The following is a 22,473-nucleotide window of genomic DNA, read 5'->3' on the forward strand; positions in this document are numbered from 1 at the left end:
GGGCCATGCTTTACCAGTTTGACCCACATAAGTTTAAGTTAATAATGTAATGTATGATGAATGCCTATTTTTGCTCTGAAGGAAGCTGGAATCTGAGTAGTTGAGGTTAGTCCTGTCAGCATTATGTGCCTATTTTACTGACCTCCAATAAAAATTCTGGATATTAACACTCAAGTGAACTTCCCCGATCAGAAGCATTTTGCATGGGCTGTCACATATCATTGATAGGAGAATTAAGTGCGACCCACGCGATTTCACTGGGAGGGAATGCCTCAAGTTTCTCCTGGACTTTGTCCCATGCAGCTTTTCCTTTTGTTGATTTAAAATGTATCCTTTCTCTGTAATAAACCATAACTACAAGTATAATAGCTTTTAAGAGTCCTATGAGTTCTTCTAGAGAATTATTGAGCCTGAAGGTTGTTTTGGGAACCCCTGAAATAATTTCCTACGTAAGCCACACGCATAATGCATTATCTATGATTTCTGGGTTTTGTTTCTTTGAAGAAGAAAAACTTAACAGCACTTGGAATCTGAGTGCAGATTCTTCCCAAATTTTATGATTTTTGAGTTAATGGAAAAGTTCAGGTTGAAAAAACATGTATGAGAAGGAATACAATTTACTCTTGTTGGGTATACAGGAGAATAAAAGGGAGTTGAAGTTCAGGGATAATTGTCCTTGAATAATAATGCAATCATTGAGCATGTAGTATTTGCCAGGTCTTATGGTATGCAGTTTATGTTTAAACTCACTTAATCCTCAGTGGTGTCATTTAGGAGATTTCTTTACAGATCTAATGAGATGAATAGCTATTAATAAGCTAGGGTGATTCAAGAAAGAGAGTTTGAGTTTTAACTTAGCTTATCAATGAAATATTTTCCTAAATACTCTTTTTATTTTATAGATGGCTTTATATCCATTTTATTGAGAACCATGGTTATCCTTCGTAATTTTATTTTTGGAGACAAAATTTGGTACAATGTTCTAAATAATTACAAATCATGTATTGAGGGAATGCAATTGAGATGCCTGTTCAATGATATCTTATTAGTCTAAGATATCATCCCACAAGGAATTTCAACTTTAGATAGTTTCTTTGTAGTTTGCTTTCCCAGTATAGGTTGGAAAGGGGAAACTGAGATTGTGTGCATTTTATCTTTCATAGCTATGGAATGCTAAATGTTACTAGTCATCAAATAAGATGTTCAGGGAAGAGGGCAATGTCCTACCTGGATGCTTAAAATGTGTTTTAAGTAAAAATCTGAAACAATTAATTCACTTCGAAAAGCATTTAAGGAAATGATATGCATTGATATTTAGAATATTGAATGTAAACTTTAGTCACACATAATTTTCCTGGTTTAACTGATGTTAAAAGGATGTGTCTTTGACACATTTATCGCCTTTAATATTATAATCTTAAAATGAGAATTTGAGGGAAGATCAAAAATTCAGTTAAGTCCGAAAGTCAGTCCTTTCAACATTAAATACTACCATCTTATTATTATTTTGAATATGAAAACACACTGAAAATATAAACATGTTTATGTTCATGTAAAATCTTTAAAAGATTTCCCGCATTGTGTCTAGTATAAAGCATCCATTCTTTATTTTTACAATATATAAGAAATCTTACACTCAACGCTAGAAATGAGAACTTAAAATGTCATGTGTTGTAGACCCTCCCACTGATATATCATATCACAGCTAAACTTTTATTTTCCTTTCTATAATTGGTCACAAAATAAAAAGGGGGGCTCAGCAGTGCTTGAGGAGAGATATAAAAATCAAACATTAATTTTATTCAGATGAGTTGATTTGTATGCAAGCTGATCAGGCTACAAGCTTATCTCATTACAAGCTCAAGGCTGTGAGCATTTCATCATTTCTCAGATGCCATTAAGTTTAATAATATGACTGCCTGCATTGTGTATTAAAAATGTGTGGCTGTTCTGCGATTCTGTATAATGATGAAGTGTTTGTGAATATTTATTACTTCAGTCTTTAGTGCTCTCAACTTTATACTAAATAGCAAAGTTAATTGCGTATACTGTTCTAATTGCATTGTTTAGAGAATACTTTCTCTTCTTCCTCTTCAGTTGCAGAGTTATTAGTAACATGCAGATTTTTTTGAAGTGCAGTAATTGGCATGTGAAAACTTGCACAGACATATAATTGCGCCCCAAATTGAAACACAGTAGGTACACTTAGTCTCTGGCAGGCTCAATTAGCTCCATGCCCTTCTTTCTGGGAATGCAAGTGGTCAGTCCTGCTGATTTTAAACAGTTACAGAGACAGTGATTTGCATGTACAATTTGTTTCCAACGATTATGGAAATAATATAATTTTTAAATACCAAAAATGGAACGTTTGCAGGAAGTTCTTTAAAACTGGACACATTCATTAGTCATTCATTTTACTATTCTCTTCAAAATTGGTAGTCCAAATGAAATGGTACAAAATGGTTTTGTTGTCATTGTTTATATTCTTTTGTTTTGGTTCTTCAAATATATCTCTGCCTTTTGTTTTGCTCTCACTGGAACCCAGTAAATATTCTCTTTTGAAACAAAGCTCTGAAATCCAGAGACTTGAGATTTAGCTTTAGTTTTGTCTCTCAAATGTTGTCTTAAGGAAGCATTTTATTTTTCTGCATATGTTTCTATGCTGTCCAAATAACGGGCACCCTACCTGTATATTACAATCCACAGCGCTTTCTCCCTAAATCACTAATTTCAGTGTTATCATAAATAATTGTACTAGTGATTTAAGAGCTTAAATATGAAAAACTTTACTCAATATGATCTTCACGTTTCCCATTCTCTAGTGATTCAGCATGCTTTAGCAATTTCTCCAGCTTGGAAGGAAGAGAGACAGGTTTTCTTCCGTAAATATCTTTGATGCCCCACTCAAATCAGACTTATACTTGGTCCAGATATATGCTAGTTAGAAGAAAGAAAATATCCTAAATAATAGGAAAAAACTGTAGTATTGATTTTTTGTCTTTTATGTATTTCTGTTATCTGGCTTTTTTTCTACCCTCACCTCACCCAGTCTCAGACACTTTGATATTTAGACCCACCTTTCTCTGTGCCCAAGACACATATGAACTTCAAGCTGAAAACAGATATCATACAAAAACACATTTCATAATTTCCAATATGCCAAACCTTTTTGGCTGGGCATTATAAAGACAAGAAAAAAATCCATCCACTGTTGTTTAGATGGGCCAATGGTTTAGTTTTTCCGCTGAGTGTTGTGTGGTACAGGCAAGAGTTTACAATATTACAGAGTAGGTCAAGTTTAAGATAACTAAGATATTGCCAGGTGTGGAAGCAAAAAGAATAAAGGCAAATGAATATAAAAGTGCATGTTATAATCTGGAATAAAGATTAGAATCTACAAAGGAATTATCAAGCAAGGTTGACTGTTGCCAAATTTGAAGGCCCTGAATCTCAATAATAATGACCTTTAAATTATGCTGATAACTACTGAAAAGCCACCAAATTTTTCACCAATTAATAAAATAACATAGAATTTATGGGAAGGGAAGGTTTCAAGAAATTTGAAATGCTCAGAAATATCCAGTGCTACATTGTCTTGAATGAAGACTTAGAAAGGCCAATGGTTTGAATCACTTGCAGGTTCTATGAGAGATTTAAATAGCATAAAAAAACTTGAAGCAGGAGTCAGAAAATACCATTCTACTTCAAATACTTTAAAAAATAACTTCCAAGTAGATATAGGAAGACAGATAGATAGATAAGCTTCTAATTATGAATCCAGAAAAGTAGAATGTGAGATGTAGAAATCAGGAGGACTAATGTAAAAAAATTAAAAGTATCATTTCCCTTGGAGAACAGAGTGCACACCCCCGAGCCAGTTGAAAAAATTAATATGCATTGAAGTGAAAAATAAGACAGAACAGGTGGGTTTTTCCAAGCAAGTATGGATGTTCCTTTTACCTGTATTTTCTGCACAGAATAAGCTGTCAGTCACAAGTAGTTAGAATATACAGCTAGTAGAATAGGTAAATTATTCCATGACTGGCTGGTAGGAGAACCCATAGATCACAGCCTCAACTCTTCAGATCATAGGAAGTAGAATAAGGAAATATTTATTCAGATATTGATAAGCTGTTAAAATTTGATAATATTCTTCATCTATGTTTCGATCAGAAATGATGTCTCTTATCCCAAAGGGATGCTGAGGATTTTTTTCATTAATAATTTTAATGAGATATTTAATGTGCTAAAATATTGTTCATATGAATATTTTTTATGCCCCACCTGATAGTACAACCTTATTAACAAGGCTGTGGCTGGAAGTGTGTTATGGCACTGCTCCTATGGATTCTAATATTGGACAGGGTTTCTTCATTATGGTGGAAAGTTATTAGTGAATCTCTCTCTCTCTCTCACTCTTTTTTTTTTTTTTTTTGCCTGAGCTTCTCTTCCTATTCCTCCTTCTTACCATAATCATCAAAATACTTTGTTTTATATACTTCTAAAACGTTCATTTCTTTGTGTATCAGTGTTCTAATGGGTGATCAAATAAAATAGGTAAAGTAGATAAGTTATTACCAGATTAACATAAATCCCACCTCACTAAATTTTCTGTGATTATTAAATCATCTACAAATACAAACATATTTAATTTCCTAAAATGATAATTCCTCACAAAACACAAAATCTGCAGGAAGCACCTCTGAACACCTGATTATTTCAGGAACATAGATGTTTTCGCAACATTAAAATATAATTAGGTCTAGCTTTGGCCAAATTCAGAAGGGTTTGAGAATCTGCTATCTCGTAATTAATGTCTAATTGTTGGTAATTATGTTGTTTAGTTTTGTGCACAACCCAATTTATTTTTTTGCACCAGGGCCCATGTCAATTATACTCTGGCCTCAACTGTCAAGGCTATCAACAAATTAAACACTGATTGCCAGGGCTGCATGATAATGGTCTCCTACCAATTTGCATAAAGTAACTAGGTTCTTAAGCCTGAAAAAACAAGTCTGTGTTGAATGTTCTATCTCTCACGTCACTTCTAATTATCTACTAATGGCTAGCCAGGCCAGAATTTAACTCAGAAGCTAGAGGTAGATGGCCATGTAAGTTCTAAAGATCTGTTTCTTATATTTAAAATATTTAGACCCCATTTAAATGTTGAATGACCTGACAGATAATGTAGCAAGATCTTTCCACTTAAACGGTTTTCTGGTTCTACAATTGCTTATGAATTACTTTAATGCAGCAAAATTGAGTCTTTAATATTTTTCTTTCTTTATTTTGTTTTCCTACAAAACAGCCACTTGGCACAAGCTGAAGCAATGTAAAATGAAGAGCATGCGTTGAAAATTTTTACTGTCTTAGTGATGAAATATTTTTTTCTCGTAAAAGACCTCTTAAAAATTGATAATAATTTAAAATCCCTAAGGACTGATTTTACAATATAACCAATGAGTATTTTTAACATTCTTGTTACTGAGACAACTTAAATAACTTTGAACATAGGAATTAAAGCATAAAATCTCTTGTAAAACTTTCCTATAATGATAATTACTCTACTTTAGCCTATAGCATTCCATAAAGATATGTCACTGAAAATATGTTACACATTACAGTGGTGATGGATAATATACTGAGATCCCTGATAAAATGAATCCTCAGAGTGAAGGTATTTGGGGTTATAATTCATGGGAACAATAGCTTTTAGTGCTTTACAGTATATCACAAGAGTGACAACTCTGTGATGAAATGTAATACATAATTCCCTTGGTCACAGACACCAATTTTTTCCTGACCTGAAGAATATTTTGTCTCTATTTTAATAATAGTGTCATGATTCTTAGCATCATAGAATAAGTAGATATAAGACCTGTACTTGAGGGTATAACCAGCAGTGTAGTTTCAATTAGAGAAAGCTATCAGAATTTTCACTGCATATAGCTTCTTTGGTAAAAGAAATATTTTACTTGCTGAAATAGAAGAACATTCATTAACATGACCTACAGTGACTATGAAAGATGAAATGAAAATAAGAATTCTAAGGCATCATATGGAGCAGGACATGTAGGATTATGTAAAAAGTCTAAAGTACATGCAGGATCTTTTAGTTACATCTTTCCCTCATGGTCTCACCTGGATACCCAGTGCACCTTAGTGGCTCCCTCTTCAACAAACCTCAGAACTGAACTTTATTATACTCATTAGTCTTGTCACTGGGATTTACTGAACACATATTAATGTACCAGGTACTGTTATCGGGGCTAGAGGTCACAAAAGAGAAATCAATGTGGTTCCCATCTTGGAAAAGGCCACCATGGGAGCAAGCTACATAAATTATTTACTATCACAATGATACCCCTGGTCTATGATCTTTTTGATTTCTTCCCCCTCTTCACACTAGTTCCTGATGCCTTCATGTTCTAGGCTCAGCAATACCTATAATTTGCTATAACAGCATGATTAGTAGTTAAAATTTCTGATAACGACACTTCCTACTACTTCTTTTTCTTCTTACCTCTATTTGCTTCTACCCGATTTTCAAACATCTGTCTTTTATTGAATTATCTACATTTGTCTTTGGCTCTTCTCTCTAGCAAATTAATGCTGTACGATAATATAAAAATCTCCTAACAGCAAAGGACTTTAAGACCATTTTTGTCAGGTGAGAGAAGTTAAGTTTAAAAATTTAAAAACCTACATATAAATTTTCCTTTATTTCTAATTAATTGCTCTTCTGTCCTCCCATAGCAAGTAATACATACCTCTGTTAGAGTGCTTACTATGTTGTATTAGCCTGTTGTTTACAACTTTCCCTGTCTTTCTGCATGACACTATCCCCCAGGTCAGAAAGACAGACATAATTCTGGATAGTAATACATTAAATGGAAATTGATTTTGTTCAAGAAAAATGTCATCCTTAAGCATGCCACAGAAGTACTGTGTGTGTAATGAACGATATATATATGTTCCAGTGGAAATGTTTCATAAGCTATAGCAACTTACAGGTTGTGTTATTTAGCATCACTATAGATTTTGGGACTCTCAGGTAAAAAGAGGCCCCCTTCACACGTGGAATTTATTAATGACTTGTATAGTCAGATTGAGTTGCCATAGCAAAATACCATAGTGGGGTGGCTTAAACAACAGAAATTTATTTTTTCTCAATTCTGGAGATTAGAAAGTACATTATCAAGGTGATGGCAAATTGGTTTCTAGTGAGAGAGATCTCCTCCTGGCTTATAAAGGGTTGCCTTCTTCATTGTGCCATCACGTGACTTTTCTTCTGTCTGCACACGGAGAGAGAGCTCTCTGGAATCTCTTTTGTTAAGGACACTAATCCCATTGGATCAGTGCCCTGCCCTTGATCTTCTGATAGGCCCTATCTCCTTAATTACCTTCTGATAAGCTCAATCTCCAAATACAGTCACATTGGGGGTTAGAACTTTAACCTATGAACTGGGACACAATTTAGTTCGATTGATATCCTTTGGTTTTAAAAAAGAAAAATCAACTTAAGTCTCAATAACCCCCACCCCCCTCCAAAAAAAAAAAAATAGAAGGTAGTACAGTGCCTTTCTACGTCTCTACCAACATAGTTATAACCATCCATAGCTGTACAATCTCCTGCGTACACTTACCTGAGAAATGTTGGGTTTTGTACAGAGAAGTTCAGCTAAAAGAAAAGAGAAATCAGAATTGGAATATACAGAGACATGTCCTGGCAGCCTGCTGTTGACATTTCCAGTCTTAGGTTTTGATGAGAAATACCTCATTTGGTCACAGGTGAGTTTGACAGGCAAATGGGCAACCTAGTATCTGAGTCTTGTATCCCCTTACATGAAAAGATATATGCGTACATAGGCCTCTTGTCAAAGGAGTAAAAAGAACTGGAAACCAGACAGGAAACTCCATCTTTAATCTCTGCATGTCTGCTCTGTTGGCTTGATTTGCTTTGCTACGCATGGTCTCACTTTCTGTCCTGAGCATCCATATAACCACCAAAAAATGCTTATGTCTATATCACTTGACTTCCAGGTGTATCACAGTAGATCTAATTATCTAACCATGAATTCCAATTCTCATTTTTCAGAAAGAACCACCCTGGCTTGAGTTAGAAGTTTGTTTCCAGTAAAACTGACTGTTGCCGGGGGGCAGGTCATAAAATTTATGATGTTTCCATAGAATCACTTCTTTTGTGTGTGAGTATTGTTTGAAACCTAGCATAAGAGCACCGCCTGGTAAGAAGGGCATGAAGACTCTCCTTATAAGGGAGGAAAATTCTGGCATCAAGCTTGTGTTGTGGCAAAGTAGACTTTTTCTAGTCTTACTCTCTTAAGCCTGGGAGTTTAGAGAAACTACCATATTGCAGAAGCAACTTTAACCAGGAATAGTCTTAACAGGTATACCTTGCATTTAAATTGTAGTATCTGCATGACTTAAATTATATGCTTTTAGTTATGATATACTCACTACCTCTGAAACTTAAATGGCTCTTTTTCTTTATGACTAAAAAGCTAGACTTGAGCATTAGGTATAGCTGGTAATTGGTTAAGAGTATTTTATATTTCAGCTTTGAAAAGTAGGGGTCATCACAAAAAAGGATTATAAAACCTTTTCTGTACAGCTAATGGAAAATGTTCCGTTTAAAACTAGCCCTTAAAATGTTCAGAGAAATTGTCAGTTATAGCTGATAATGGCTATGGTCCTTATTGTTTTATCCCCAGACACATGAAAGGATTTATGTGGTAAAAGGCTTATAATCAGAGTTTAAAATAAAGATGTCCTCCACTCAGTTTTTCCAATGTTTAAATTTATATTTTATTCTCATCCAAGTTACTTTGCAGGAAAAAAAAATGGATTTGAGCAGCTATTTATATTTCAACTTAAATTGGACTCCTTTTATTTTATTGCTAATTACTTGAGAAAACTTAAATCTGTTAACTTTGTGTCCTTTCAAGAATTTCATCTCTTTTTAAAATTTATCTAGTGTGTCTGTTAACTTTTGCTGTCTACAATTAGCCAACAAATCTTAGTGGCTTACAGAAAGAAGCACTTATATCTCAATCTGTGGTGTTTGATCCATAGTGGCCCCAGATGGATCTCATGACTCTCTTAAGGGACCAGCAAGCTAACTAGAGCATATTCTTCTTATTGTGATGCTGAAAAGCAAGATCCCATGCCTAAAAGGAAAAGCATATTCCAAATTTCTGCTCTCATCATACCTTCCACGTTCCATTGGTCAAAGCAGGTCATGGCTAATATCAATATCAGTGGCACAGAAAATACACCCCTCACTTGGAAGTTGGGGGAATTGGAAGTGTAGGGAAGATATGAATATTTGCTGAATAATAATCTACTACTTCTGGAATAAAAATTAAAATATAATGTGTGTGTGTGTGTGAATTAGTCATTCCCATTCAACACATAGCGAGTATTGACTGTTAGTCAAGAACTTGCTTATTGCTCAAAATAAATTTTTGAATAACGCAAAACCAAAGGCTGACCTGATTTGAGCGTAAAGGTTATTAATGATACATTAAATAAATAACACACTTCTTTTCTTAATTATGTTTGTGATAAATAATATATTTAGAAAACACAGTGTACAATTCTGATAGTCAAGGAGTAAGGTGCATATAAATTCTAAAAAGTCAAGAAAAGCTTCCTAAGGTAGTGATATTTAACATGAGACTAAAGAAGCAAAGTCAATCAGGGAAATAGGTGGGGGAAAAAAGAGTTCCAGGAAAAAGTTTATCATGCATAAAGGCCTTCAGGCAGAAAAGAGAAACTGAATGTCAGTGTGGAGATAGAAGGCAAGGAGAGTGTCATAAAATATAAATGATGGAGAGGTCAGAGCAAAAAGACTCCTTTGACAATGTTAAACCTTTGGAATTTATTCTGGGATCAATGAGAAACCATTAAAGGATTTTAGTCAGGGTTTGGGTGATTTAATCAGATTTGCATTTGTAAAAGGTCACAGTAGCTGCTAGATGAGGAATGGATTAGACCCCACTATCAAGTCTTGAAGAAAATGTAGAGCAGCTGAATTTCTCATACACTAGTGGTAAGATTATGAATATGAGATTGGTACAAATGTTTTGTAAAATTATTTGACATTCTCTAGTAAAGCCAAAGATATACATCCCCAAAGACCTCATATTTCTACTCCTAAGTGTTTGAAGAAACCCTTACATGTATATATCAAAAGACATATATAGAAATGTTCATTAAAATGACTCTTATAGATGTTACCTAATTAATTTTTATAAAGGGGTAACACTCCGTATATCTGCCAACATTGGACTGGATAAATAAGTTGTATTATATTTATATACAATGGAATATTACACAGCGGTGAAAATTTCAAAAACAGCAGTTTTACATAGCATGTATGAACATCAGGAATATAATTTTGAGTGAAAAGGCAATTCATAGAAGAATACTTACAGTATTATTTTATCAGTAAACACTTGAAACACAGTAAACATCAACAATATATTTTAGAAATGCATAAATAATGAAATTTTAAGGACAATAAGGCACTAAATGTGAAAACTAAAAGTCACAATAATGGTCATGTCTGAGTGAAGACAAAATTTAATAGGATCAGAGAAAGGCACGTAGGGGGCTTCTCAAACTGGATGATGAATAGAAGAGTATTTTGGTATTTTAGCCTTACACATTCTATAGCCTTTTATAATCTCTTGTAATTACTAAATATGTAACAAAACATTATAAGCTAGATCTGAATTGTCAGAGTATATAGAGATCATTTTGAAGGTTGTTAGAGTAATCCAGAAGAAATAGAATATCTCCAGGGTGAGGCAAATGAGATGGAGGGAAGTCATATGGCCTTAGGAGGAGGATGTGAAAGACTCTGAAGGTCTAAGAATTTTCCATTGTGACCTTCGCATTTTCTTGGTCTTTCAGCTATTCCTCCCCACATCCTCTCACATATAACATTATCTTCTCTCTATTCTTCTCCATCCCTATTGATATAAACCAGATTGTCCAGTGGCTACTAAGCCATATGAAAGTTTATTTATTCCTGAAAGTAACCCAATAAAACTTTCTACCCTACTCCCTCAAGTTTGAATATTCCTTTGGAGCCTTCTCATCCCTATTACTTTTTAATAGGTTCATATGCTAACAATTCTCTGGTTGATTTTCTTCAACAATGTGATCCATCAATCAAGGAGTTGAGGTAGATTATGATTTCATTCTGAGATGTATTGAGTTTGAGTTACTTGGGAGACAACCGAGCGGGCATGTTGAGGAGAGTGTTAAATATATTGTCTAAAGCTCGGGGGAATGTCTAGGGGAGGGGAAAAAACTGATTGTAACATAGCCATAAGGATAGATGAAATTGCCTCCGGAAGAGGTACAGAGTGCAATGAGTAAAGCATCTGAGACTGAGTGCTGAGGAACTCAAGCACTTGTGCATTGGATGGAGGAGGAAAAGCTGGCAATAGAGAGTGATGAAGAGGAACCAGAGTTATGTGAGAAATTAGGAGGGGGGGTATTTCAAGTCATGTCTTCAGAAGCAGACCAAGACATAATGATTCACATTCCAGTGATTTATTAGAACAGTGCTCCTGGAGAAACTACTGAGGGAGGAAGGAAGAAGCCAAGCACGTACGCGATTTCAGGCCAAGTCTCAGCTGTAGCTTGGTTCCTTAGGAAAGAGCTGAAGGATGAACTGCTACTCAGAATTCTTCCCTACTCAGTGCAAAAGAGCTGGACTTTTATAGTCCCATAGGGTGTTTGCCAAAGTCTGTTCCAGGAAGTTATTGACCCCCATGTCCTCCTGTTCACTGCAAATGGGGTGCAGTTGCCTGTGGACAGGCCTTAACATATAAGCAGGTGCGGGAAGTTAGAAGCAAGGATAACAGGAAGGAAGGGGTGGTGCACAAAAATGATAAAAGCCATCAGAGGGAATCTAGGTGTAGTGCCTGCAAGTGTCTGCTAAATACAGCATCACAGAATCCAAAGAGAAAGTTTGAAGGCATGGTAGCTTTCACTAAAGGCTCTTCTTGAGAGTTTCAGGTGAATTCTGAAAAACCAAGTATCTATTAGACTTAGTCACAAGAGCATGCTAAAATTTAGGCTTGATTGTATGATAAGTAACATCATATAAGGAGCTTTCACTTTATCCTTTAGGCAATAAGAAGCCATTGAATGGTTTTAAGAAGGAGAATAACATAATCACATAAATAATTATCTTAAGTGGGGGCAGTAGTTGAGGATGTTTGAATAAAGCCTAGGAAACCATTCTGGAAACTGCTGCAAAAGTTTAAGAGATTATAAAGGTTTAGAGTAGTAAGAATGGATAGAAGTTGCCATTTATATTTAAGAGACAAAATAAAGATTATGGCTCCACAAAAAATAAAAAAGCGGTCAAGGATGATTACAGGTTTCTATATTTGGTTACTGAGTTAATAGAGAAATATGAGAAGGATCCCGGAAATAATCTATTTCAATGCCAACAGGATGTACAACAGGTGTCTCTGGAACACTCCTGCTATCAGGCAGTTGAATACAAAAGTCTGAAGTTTGGTAGGGTGACCAGGATACCAGACAGAAATTTGCACACCATTTTCTGATCATATTTATCATAGTTAAATATATGAGTGGATAAGAAGCCCCAGGATAAGAAAAGAAATAAGCCAGTGGAATCCTGGTATAGAATGTTTAAATAATAAAAAAGCCCTATCAGATGTTAATTGACCAACTCTTCCAGGTTAGATAATATCTTTGTGATTTAACTGCTTTTCTGGTCTCTTTATTGCAATTTCTATGCAGATGACAATTAGAGATGCTCTGCCTAATTAACTCCATCTAAAATATCTGTCCCACCTCCAATCGCATTTTTCTCTACTTCCGTAATTTCCTTTTTTCTTCATAGTACATACCACTAGCTGGCATTATGGCATATATTCATGGGTATATTTATTTTGTGTCTTCTTCAGTAGAATAAAAGCTTGTAAAGATTGAGTCTCCCCTCCCACACATACACCACCAAATATATCCCCTCTTTTTAGAATGCTTCTTGGAACATGATACCCACTCAGTACTTTTTTGTTAACATTTTAAGAGTTTATTTGACCAAAACTTGACTGGAATGGTTCAGCACCCAAACAGAAGTGGTTAGGAGCACTCTGGCAACATGAGCCAGGGAAAGACTTATAGAAAGAGCAGAAGCATGTAAATTAAAGAAAGAAAGATTTGCTACAGCTTAATGCCTAGATGGTTATTTGTGATGGGTTGTCTTTAACATTTTAATTTTGTAATCTTAGATTTTGGTTTGCTCACGTAGGCCGCCAGGGCATTAGAGTCCTGTCAAATCTAATGGCCTCCTTGTTTAGTTAATTTAACAGGAACTTATGTAAATGCCACTTGGCAGCAGTGGGAAGGGGGTGCCTACTTTTTCATTTTGCTCAAGACATCATCTGCTGTGTGTCTGCGGTTGGTCTGAATGCCCTGAGTCAGTGCTGCCTGGTTTCCTGATGCTGGTGTTTTCCCAGGGCGACGAGTCTATCTCACATCCCTTTTTTGTAGTGATTTCTTGTCTGGCCCGAAGGATGATGATCTCTCCGCTTACTTCTGAGCAGCATCTGGGCGCTGGGGAGCGTTTGAATGCTCTTGCATGACAGTCTGGGAACCATGAAGATCCAGGCAGCTGACTTGGCTCCTTTAATACATAGACTTGCCCTTCTCCCCCATCTTCTTTATAATCTCTGCTGCACAGGCTGTCAGAAGCTTCTATACTTCCTCAGCTTACTCTCCACTTACCCATCTCTATTCTTGGCTCCTCAAATCAATAATTTGTAACTGATACATCCAACAGGCTTACCGGGTAGTTATTTTATGGACTCTGTTTATTGCCATTTTAGACCACACTGTTTGAAGAATCAAATTCCCTATGCAAATCACGAATCCTTGAAAAAATTAAGCCAAAGTTGATTCTCCAATTATAAAACAAATTCTTAAATTATTTTAAAGAACCTAGGACTACAAGTTTAGTCCCAATGAACAAAATTGCTTTCTTGTATAATCTTACTACAATTTATATCCCTAGCCAAGTCAGTCATGACAAACATTCATCCAGCATTTACTTGGTAAGTAATTTGTGTCCAGGTCCCACACTCATCTTAGTTTAGCAATGATGTGCCAGGCCTCGTGTATTCATAGACCGTCTGAATCTGAAAAGTACACACTGTCTCCTAGTAAATTAGTATATTTCTAACATGATATTAAGGTGCTGGGAGATCAAAGACAGGATAGATGTTCTCTAAGGGCCAGATTCTAATCAGTCTCACCATGAGGCTTGAAGCTCAGGGCACTATGTAAATAGTGTACTTTCATAATTTTTGCACACACACACACACACACGGACAGATTTGAAGCATGTCCAGAGTCCAGGTATAGTTCATAACTTTCTTTTTATCTTCCCAGCATTTATCTCTCCCTCCCTTTTGTGATACTGTCTCAATATTTCCTTGAGAAATTACATCTGTTAGCCTTTGCATGAAACCTTACAAATAAGGTTTCGTGTACATACTGTCCTCTGATGGTCACATGGCTGTCTCTTTCCAGATTCTAATTTTGAACTGAAAAAACATTTAAAACAAAAAATATTGGTAGTTGATTATTACTAATGTTGTTATTCCAATAAGACTGCCCCTTAGTTCCTCTCACCACAATTCCAGAAACTTCTTTGGATCCTGTCCTTGATCTCCTGTTTTGATTACCAAACTCTGACCATGCTACCACCCTGCCTGAGACTGCCCATCTCTGGAGGTCATGACAGAGCACTCATGAGGACCCCCCCCCCCCGGTGCCCCCAGATGTTACCCAGGAGTCCCACCGTACACATACACATATACACATATACACGTATACAACTCAGAGATGTAGGTCCTGGGTCTCCCAAGTTCAGAGCTATGGGCCTGGGATAAGACACTGGCTGAGTATGGGGGAGGATGCATGTTTTTAGCCCCTGAGACAGACTTGTTTACCCAACAAAACAAAACTAAAAAGTGTAGTTTTATGGCATTACTATTTATTACTTTCTGATGTTTGGGATTGTTAATGTACTTTAATGTACTTAGTTATCCAAAGCTGTCCAGTAGATTTGTCCTTGGTGATAACCTCACACGTAATAAAAGTTTCTTTTTCTGAGTTCAGCTGAAATATCTCAGTGTAGACAAGCCTGTTATTAGATCTTCACATATGACAAATGGCTTCTGTCAGCCACTCTTTCCCTCTCCACTGTCCATCATCCTAGCCTTGGAGATCAGCACTCTTCTCCTTTGAATGCATTAGTCATTCATGAATAATGACATAAAAGCTTAGCATGCTCCAGAAAGAGAGCCTTTTATTATACTTTTCTAACAACCATTAATATCTATAACAACTCAGTGGTTTTTAATTTTCTTTTATAAAAGGACAGGTTGTAACTACATGACGAAATGGCATGGGGTCCAAAACTATTACCAGTTTCATTAGTGAGGGTAAGAAAGGAAAAAATAGAAAAATGAGCTATACTACTATCAGATACATGAAACCTTTGATTAAAAAACGTATATATGAAACAACTTTTTTGGGGAGTGAAGGGTCATTGAATTTATAAACATTAATTACAAAAAAAAAACACTATCAAAAAAGGCTTTATTTTTCTATTTGGGTATTGCAAGAAATTAAAATCTTTAAATTTATGTTAGCTAAAATTTTGAAGTTAATGTAGGTTTTAACAAAGTTATGTACATCCATAATAATTTTGAAAAAGTATTATCCAAACAAAAATATGGAATAAAAATTACTGGTTAACCAATGAAAGTATTACTTTTTGGAACTATGTTTGTGAATCATTTCAGCAAGAATGTTAAAAGGCAAAATAGGATTTGAATCTAAGTGAGAGGCTATCGTAATTGAAAACAAAGATGGTCACAAGTATTTTAGTTTCATAGTTACATATAACATAATCAAGATTATTTTGTCTGTTACATATTACTTTCTCTTCTTGAATTTAAGAACAATGGAAAATTCAAACACAACATTTAAACTTTTTGGGGTTCTCATAAATATTTTATAGCAAAATAAAATTGGGAATAAAATTTTTTCAGTTTGAAATAAAATCTAGATTTAGGAGCTAAATTGCATATCGTTAAGTTCTCCACAAATGAGATGTTTTACTTTGTTTTGTTTTTTTCCAATTGAATATGTATTTCCAAAAGAACCAGGTCAATACCATTAATAAACTGCTTTCAGATTTTTTCCTACTTAAGTCGATTTCATCTTTCTTACTTATCTGAATGTTTATTAATGAAGATTTATTAGGACCCAAACTTTGTTTTTCATTGTGAATTCCAGTTCCTTTTGGATTTTTACAGAGAAAGATTTTTGGATCTATGTACAACATAGGTAGTTACAGAATAACCTGCATTATAATAAGCATAATAAATCAGCATAATAAGCACTGACTTAATTCTATTTATGACTCTATTAGAGTAACCCTGATTATCCTTAGAGATTATACAAGAACATATAAGGAAAATGATTTGTCCATCTAGACTACCATACTTTTTCAATTAGGGGAAGATGTTCAAATGCTTTTTCACATAAACCCATTTGTTCCTAAATTTTTCCAAAAGTTTAGAAGGCAGCACAGGTAGTAATGTCCTCATTTACAAGTAAGGAAGCTAGAAGTTTTGATGCGTGACAGACTACTGTCATACATAGCTATTTATTCCCAATCTCTCTGCAGGAAATTCTCCAGATAGAATTAAAGGGCAATCTAATCTAATTTAAAAAATGAGCAAATCAATTAATCTGTACTTTATAAGTATATGTTGTCTGCCAATTTTTTTTCTAATACATGATGATTATAGAAGAAAGAGACTTGCATATGTTTGTAGGAGAATCTATTGGAGATATATTTTATTATTAGCAGAATTACGCAGAGATGCTAAGGCAAGATTCAGGTGCTTTATGTAGGGAAAGAGGGGGGAAAAAACAGGAAAAAAGGAAGAGGACATATGCAGTGTATATAGAGTAGTAGTTAACAATAGAAACGTGAATTTTCTTTTAGAATGTAGAATAATTATCATAACATCCACAAATTTATTTAAAGATAATATAAAAACAAATGTAATTTTTTATACCAAACATATCTTATAGACTAAGGTTTAAAATCAATTTCCTATCATAATGTATTTTAAAAAAACAATGATCTCTATGATCTTCCTGGTTAAAGGCCATTTTCTCAGATATTTTTAAAAAAGAAAGACATGTCATTTAAATAGATGAATACTCTTTCTTTTTGATAACTATAAAAGAGAACATAGTTATGGTAACAACAATGAAGAATGTATATTTTTCACATAAAATGATTTGGCCCCCACCCCTTGCCCAGTTTAGTCTCCGTGCTATTCTGATCTACACTGAATACCTCCAAATCTTCCTAGGAATTGTAATAAACAGCACAGCAATTTAGATTCTCAAACCTTTTGTTAATAAAATGTTATCTTCTCCTGGGCTTTCATCAAATACCATATTTGATAGTTGCCTTATTTTATTTTTTTCCCAGAGACAATGAGTTAATCATTGTCAAGTTAAGGCACTCATTTGTACATACAAGGTTTCTTTACATGATACATGTACTGTCCTATGGGTCCACACCCCAATTTTCTATTTGCATTCTGACTTAAAGTAGTTGGTTTCTTTGGCTCTTGTATATATTTGCTTTTGTATGCATTTGCAAAGATAAATAATATTGTGTTATAATTTGTCTTTTTATTTCATATTTTACCAGGCTTATTGAGATAGAATTTACATGGTATAAAATTTACCTATTTTCAATGTGCATTTCAATGAATTTTAGTATATTTATAGAGTTGAGCAATCATCATCACAATTTAATTTTAGAACATTTCTAAACTTGTGCCCATTTATAATCATTCCCCATTTCTATCCCCAGCCCTAAGAACCACTAATCTAATTTCTGTTTCTATAAATTTGCATTTTGGGGAAATTCTATAAATAAATACTGTAATATGATTTTAAGGAACAATTTTGCTATATAGAAAGCATGCATTTATAATATTTATCAGTTCTCTTATGTATAGACATCTATGATTACCTCTAATCCAGTGCCTTGCTATCAAAACCAAAGTTGCATAGACACTTTGTCACTTTTTTTTCCTCAAGCATTTCTAAAGAATACACAGAAGGTTTCTTAGTCATTGGGTGTACAAATACATATTTTAACTAAAGCATTGGATTTTTTTTAACAATTGATGATTTTATCAGTATAATGTCATTATTTTTTAAATTTTCATTTGTTACATTAATAGACTGTGGAATATCCTTTTGTACATTTATTAGCCATTCAGGTTTCTCCTTCAGTTGGTTTCATATTAATATTCTTCTATTTTACTATCGCATTTCCTATTCCCCCCCCCCTTTTTTTTAGAGAGGGAAGGAAGGGGTTAGGGGCAGAAGAAGGGGAAAAAGAGGGAATCTCCACACCCAGTACAGAGCCCTACATGGGGCTCGATCTCACAACCCTGAGATCATGACCTGAGCTGAAATCAAGAATCAGACAGATGCTTAACCAACTGAGCCACCCAGGCGCGCCTACATTTCCTATTCTTAAATGATATTGCATTTCCGTTATTTTGCAAGAGTATCTAACATATATTCAGTATTAATTCATGCTGTGTCAAATAGCTTCTCCCAATTTATCACTATTCACATTGTTAACGTTAATCTTAATACCACAACTCTGAACATGAGTCAATTGGTATTTATGTTTTTCTATACTTCTTTTATACAAAATTGTGCAAACGTGACTATGGAACAAACAATTAATAAAGGCACTTCTTTTACACACTTAGAAAAAGACTTAAATGCAAAGAGTTGGCAGATGATTCTCCCAAGCTGAGAATTGTGGAGAACATGTCACTTTGTCTCAGAACTAAGGAAATATGTAGACTCAGCAACAACAACAACAACAACAACAGCAACAACAACAAAAACAAACACTGACTCTATTAAGACAATAAAAAATTGCCATACTTAGAGGTAAATGTGTAATTTGACTTAATTTGACATATCGATTTGGAATCCTTTTGAGGGTGGAAATAATAGCATTTAACACTGTCAGTTTTTCTTTTGTGTTTTACTTAAAAGAACATTTTTACCAATACTGTAATTGTTTTATATATTTCACTAAATTGTGGAAAAACTGATCAGAAGAAGAGTTACTCTAGGACAAAAGTCCAGCAGGAAACTTTAGGCAAAAAAAGTCCAAACATTATTGAATTTCAGAATCAATTTATATTGACAAAAAGAAAGTTCATATCCTACTTAGCATGAAGCTGCTCATTCCATTCCATTAAAAGTCACTTATTATATTTGCCTCCAAATAAAGCAACTATTTCAGATGTTCCAGCTAGTCAACCAGAAAGTATTTATTGAGTATTCATTTAATACATTGATACTAGATTCAGGATAAAGAGATTTAAAAAAAATTCAGCATTAAGGTAAGAATTTATGAATCCACACAGACTAGCAATTCCTGAAATAACTTGGTGTGGAAAGCTGTCCAGAGAGAGATCAGCTTATTATAACCAAAAGAAATTATGGAATAATTCATTTTAATCATTTGTGCCACATACAGCTTATTGCCTTTTTAGTATTATCCTGACTTGAAATTGAACTAGATGGTCTTAGTCTTATAACTGAATTAAATAGGGCACATGATAGTTTTTATTTGAAAAATACTATTAATTATAGCTATGATATTAAAGTATCCAAAATTTTAGCTATATATAATATAGAGCCCACATTGTTTATTTTTTCAAACTAAATTATTTTATTAGTTGTTTTGTGCAGATGGAAAAAGAAAATTGTTACATATATGACCTCTTTACTATGGTACTACTACTTTGCTTAGTAAATTATCATTAAAGAATTAGGAGTCTGGGAAGATAAACTTCAAAATCTGGCTAGTGTCATGAAGACATTAACAATTCACTAAAGTATTTCTGCATATTTTTCTGGAGTAGGATAACATTATCCTACTATTTTTTCACCAAATTAAAAATACATAGTTGTCACATTTTCTGAGGGAACAAACTGAGGCTCAGAGAGAATATATTACTAAAACAAAGCTATCCAACAGACACATGAAAAAATGTTCCACATCACTTGCCATCAGGAAATACAAATCAAAACCACGAGATACCACCCCACACCAGTCAGAATGGCTAAAATTAACAAGACAGGGAACAACAAATGTTGGCGAGGATGTGGAGAAAGGGGAACCCTCTTACACTGTTGGTGGGAATGCAAACTGGTGCAGCCACTCTGGAAAGCAGTATGGAGGTTCCTCAAGAAGTTAAAAAAAGAGTGACCCAGCAATTGCACTACTGGGTGTTTACCCCAAAGATACAGATGTAGTGAAAAGAAGGGGCACCTGCACCCCAATGTTCATAGCAGCAATGTCCACAATAACCAAACTGTGGAAGGAAGGGCCAAGATGTCCTTCAACAGATGAACGGATAAAGAAGATGTGGTATATATATAAAATGGAATATTACTTAGCCATCAGAAAGGATGAATACCTACCATTTACATTGACATGGATGGAACTGAAGGATATTATGCTAAGTGAAATAAGTCAATCAGAAAAAGACAATTATATGGTTTCACTCATATGTGGGATACAAGGAATAGTGCAGAGGATCATAGGGGAAGGGAGGGAAAACTGAATGGGAAGAAATCAGAGAGGGAGACAAACCATGAGAGCCTCTTGACTCTGGGAAACAAACTGAGGGTTGCAAAAAGGGAGGTGGGTGGGGGTTGGGGTAACTGGGTGATGGACATGAAGGAGGGCACATGATATAATGAGCTCTGGGTGTTATACACCACTAATGAATCATTGAACATTACATCAAAAACTAATGATGTATTATATGTTGACTAATTGAATTTAAATTAAAAAATATTGAAAAAGTAAAAAAAAATTAAAAGATTAAACAAAGCTATCTAGTTAGTAATTGGCCAAGATTTGTGTGCTCTTAACTGCTTTTTCCTCTGCACCCTCTACCACATAAAAGGATGAATGATGGGATCTGAGAAGCTTAAGAGAAATCACTACAGAACTAAGAAAAAGTCTAAATAACCACAGTTTTATAGTGGCATCAAAAGTAGTAAATACAGGGGCGCCTGGGTGGCATAGCGGTTGGGCATCTGCCTTCGGCTCAGGGCGTGATCCCGGCGTTGTGGGATTGAGCCCCATATCAGGCTCTTCTGCTATGAGCCTGCTTCTTCCTCTCTCACTCCCCTTGCTTGTGTTCCCTCTCTCGCTGGCTGTCTCTATCTCTGTCGAATAAATAAATAAAATCTTTAAAAAAAAAAGTAGTAAATACAATAGTAATAGTAGTACTTATAATAGTAATAATAGTAAAGATGTGATGGTTGTGGTGGTAGTGAAAAGAATAATCATAATAGTGCAGATTGCATCAACATATATTTAAATTTTAAAAAATACAGTTTTTAGTTCAGTAGTAAGTGTAATTCAGATGGGGAATATTTTGACTAATTTAACTTAGTTTTGTAAATTTAAAATGAACATTATATCCAGATATTAATATAAATTTGAATATTAAATGATGAATGTATTATTATAGACTATTTCAAAGAAAAATAATTTAGAACATTACTTCTGTTACAGTCTAAATTAATACGGTAGTCTTGTATTTACTTTTTTTAACATATGAATTTCTATTAGCTTTCTTAATAAAAGAGAAGGCAACCTGGCAGAATTTCATTATCTGGATACCATGTTCAGGTAAGCCATTGGTATCAAATGAGGAATGCATTGCCTTGTGTTTCCCATTGTTATAATGTAGAGATACTATTTTTCTTTGATATAACCCAAAGAAATGCAGAGATCTAAAACAAATCTTTGGATATTAAATATTGTTTTGTCCTTATAAAATTTGATTGTAAGCCATTTTATTATATTTGGCCTAGAAATTGATCATTTTCACATTTCTTATACTTCATATTCAGTATGGATTTACATAGGGTTTTTTTGCTTTTTTTGTTATAACAATCTCTAATAGTTATTCACCAGAACTAACATTGTCAAGGAAATTAATCTTATTTAAGACAAATTTTAAGTGTTTCACATTTTTGATGAAAACTATTCATTAAGGAAACATATAGGCTCAGAAATCAGCTATCCCCTGGGCTGTAGGAATAAAATTGAATAATCTCTCTGCTCTGGTGTGTTTGTGGAGGGGAGACTATAATTTTGTCCTTAAAGGCAATTATTAAATATATAGCATACATCACCAATAGATTAATAGCCCCTTTCTTGTAAAAAAAAAAAAAAAAGTACTTTGATTTTGGAGTGCCCAAACTTTTTTCAACACAGCACCTGTGGTTTCAGTT

The 22,473-nt window shown here is 34.4% G+C and overlaps 1 protein-coding gene across 7 annotated transcripts in view; it reads left to right on the plus strand.

Annotated features, from left to right (window-relative positions):
* The window catches only part of MGAT4C (MGAT4 family member C), a 710,947-nt gene that overhangs the window by 567,542 nt on the left and 120,932 nt on the right, over positions 1-22,473 (plus strand). The window lies entirely within an intron of this gene.

The sequence above is a fragment of the Ursus americanus genome, chromosome 17, assembly GCF_024610735.1.
Source record: "Ursus americanus isolate L20-20 chromosome 17, mUrsAme1.1.p, whole genome shotgun sequence".
In the NCBI taxonomy this organism is placed as follows: Eukaryota; Metazoa; Chordata; class Mammalia; order Carnivora; family Ursidae; genus Ursus; species Ursus americanus.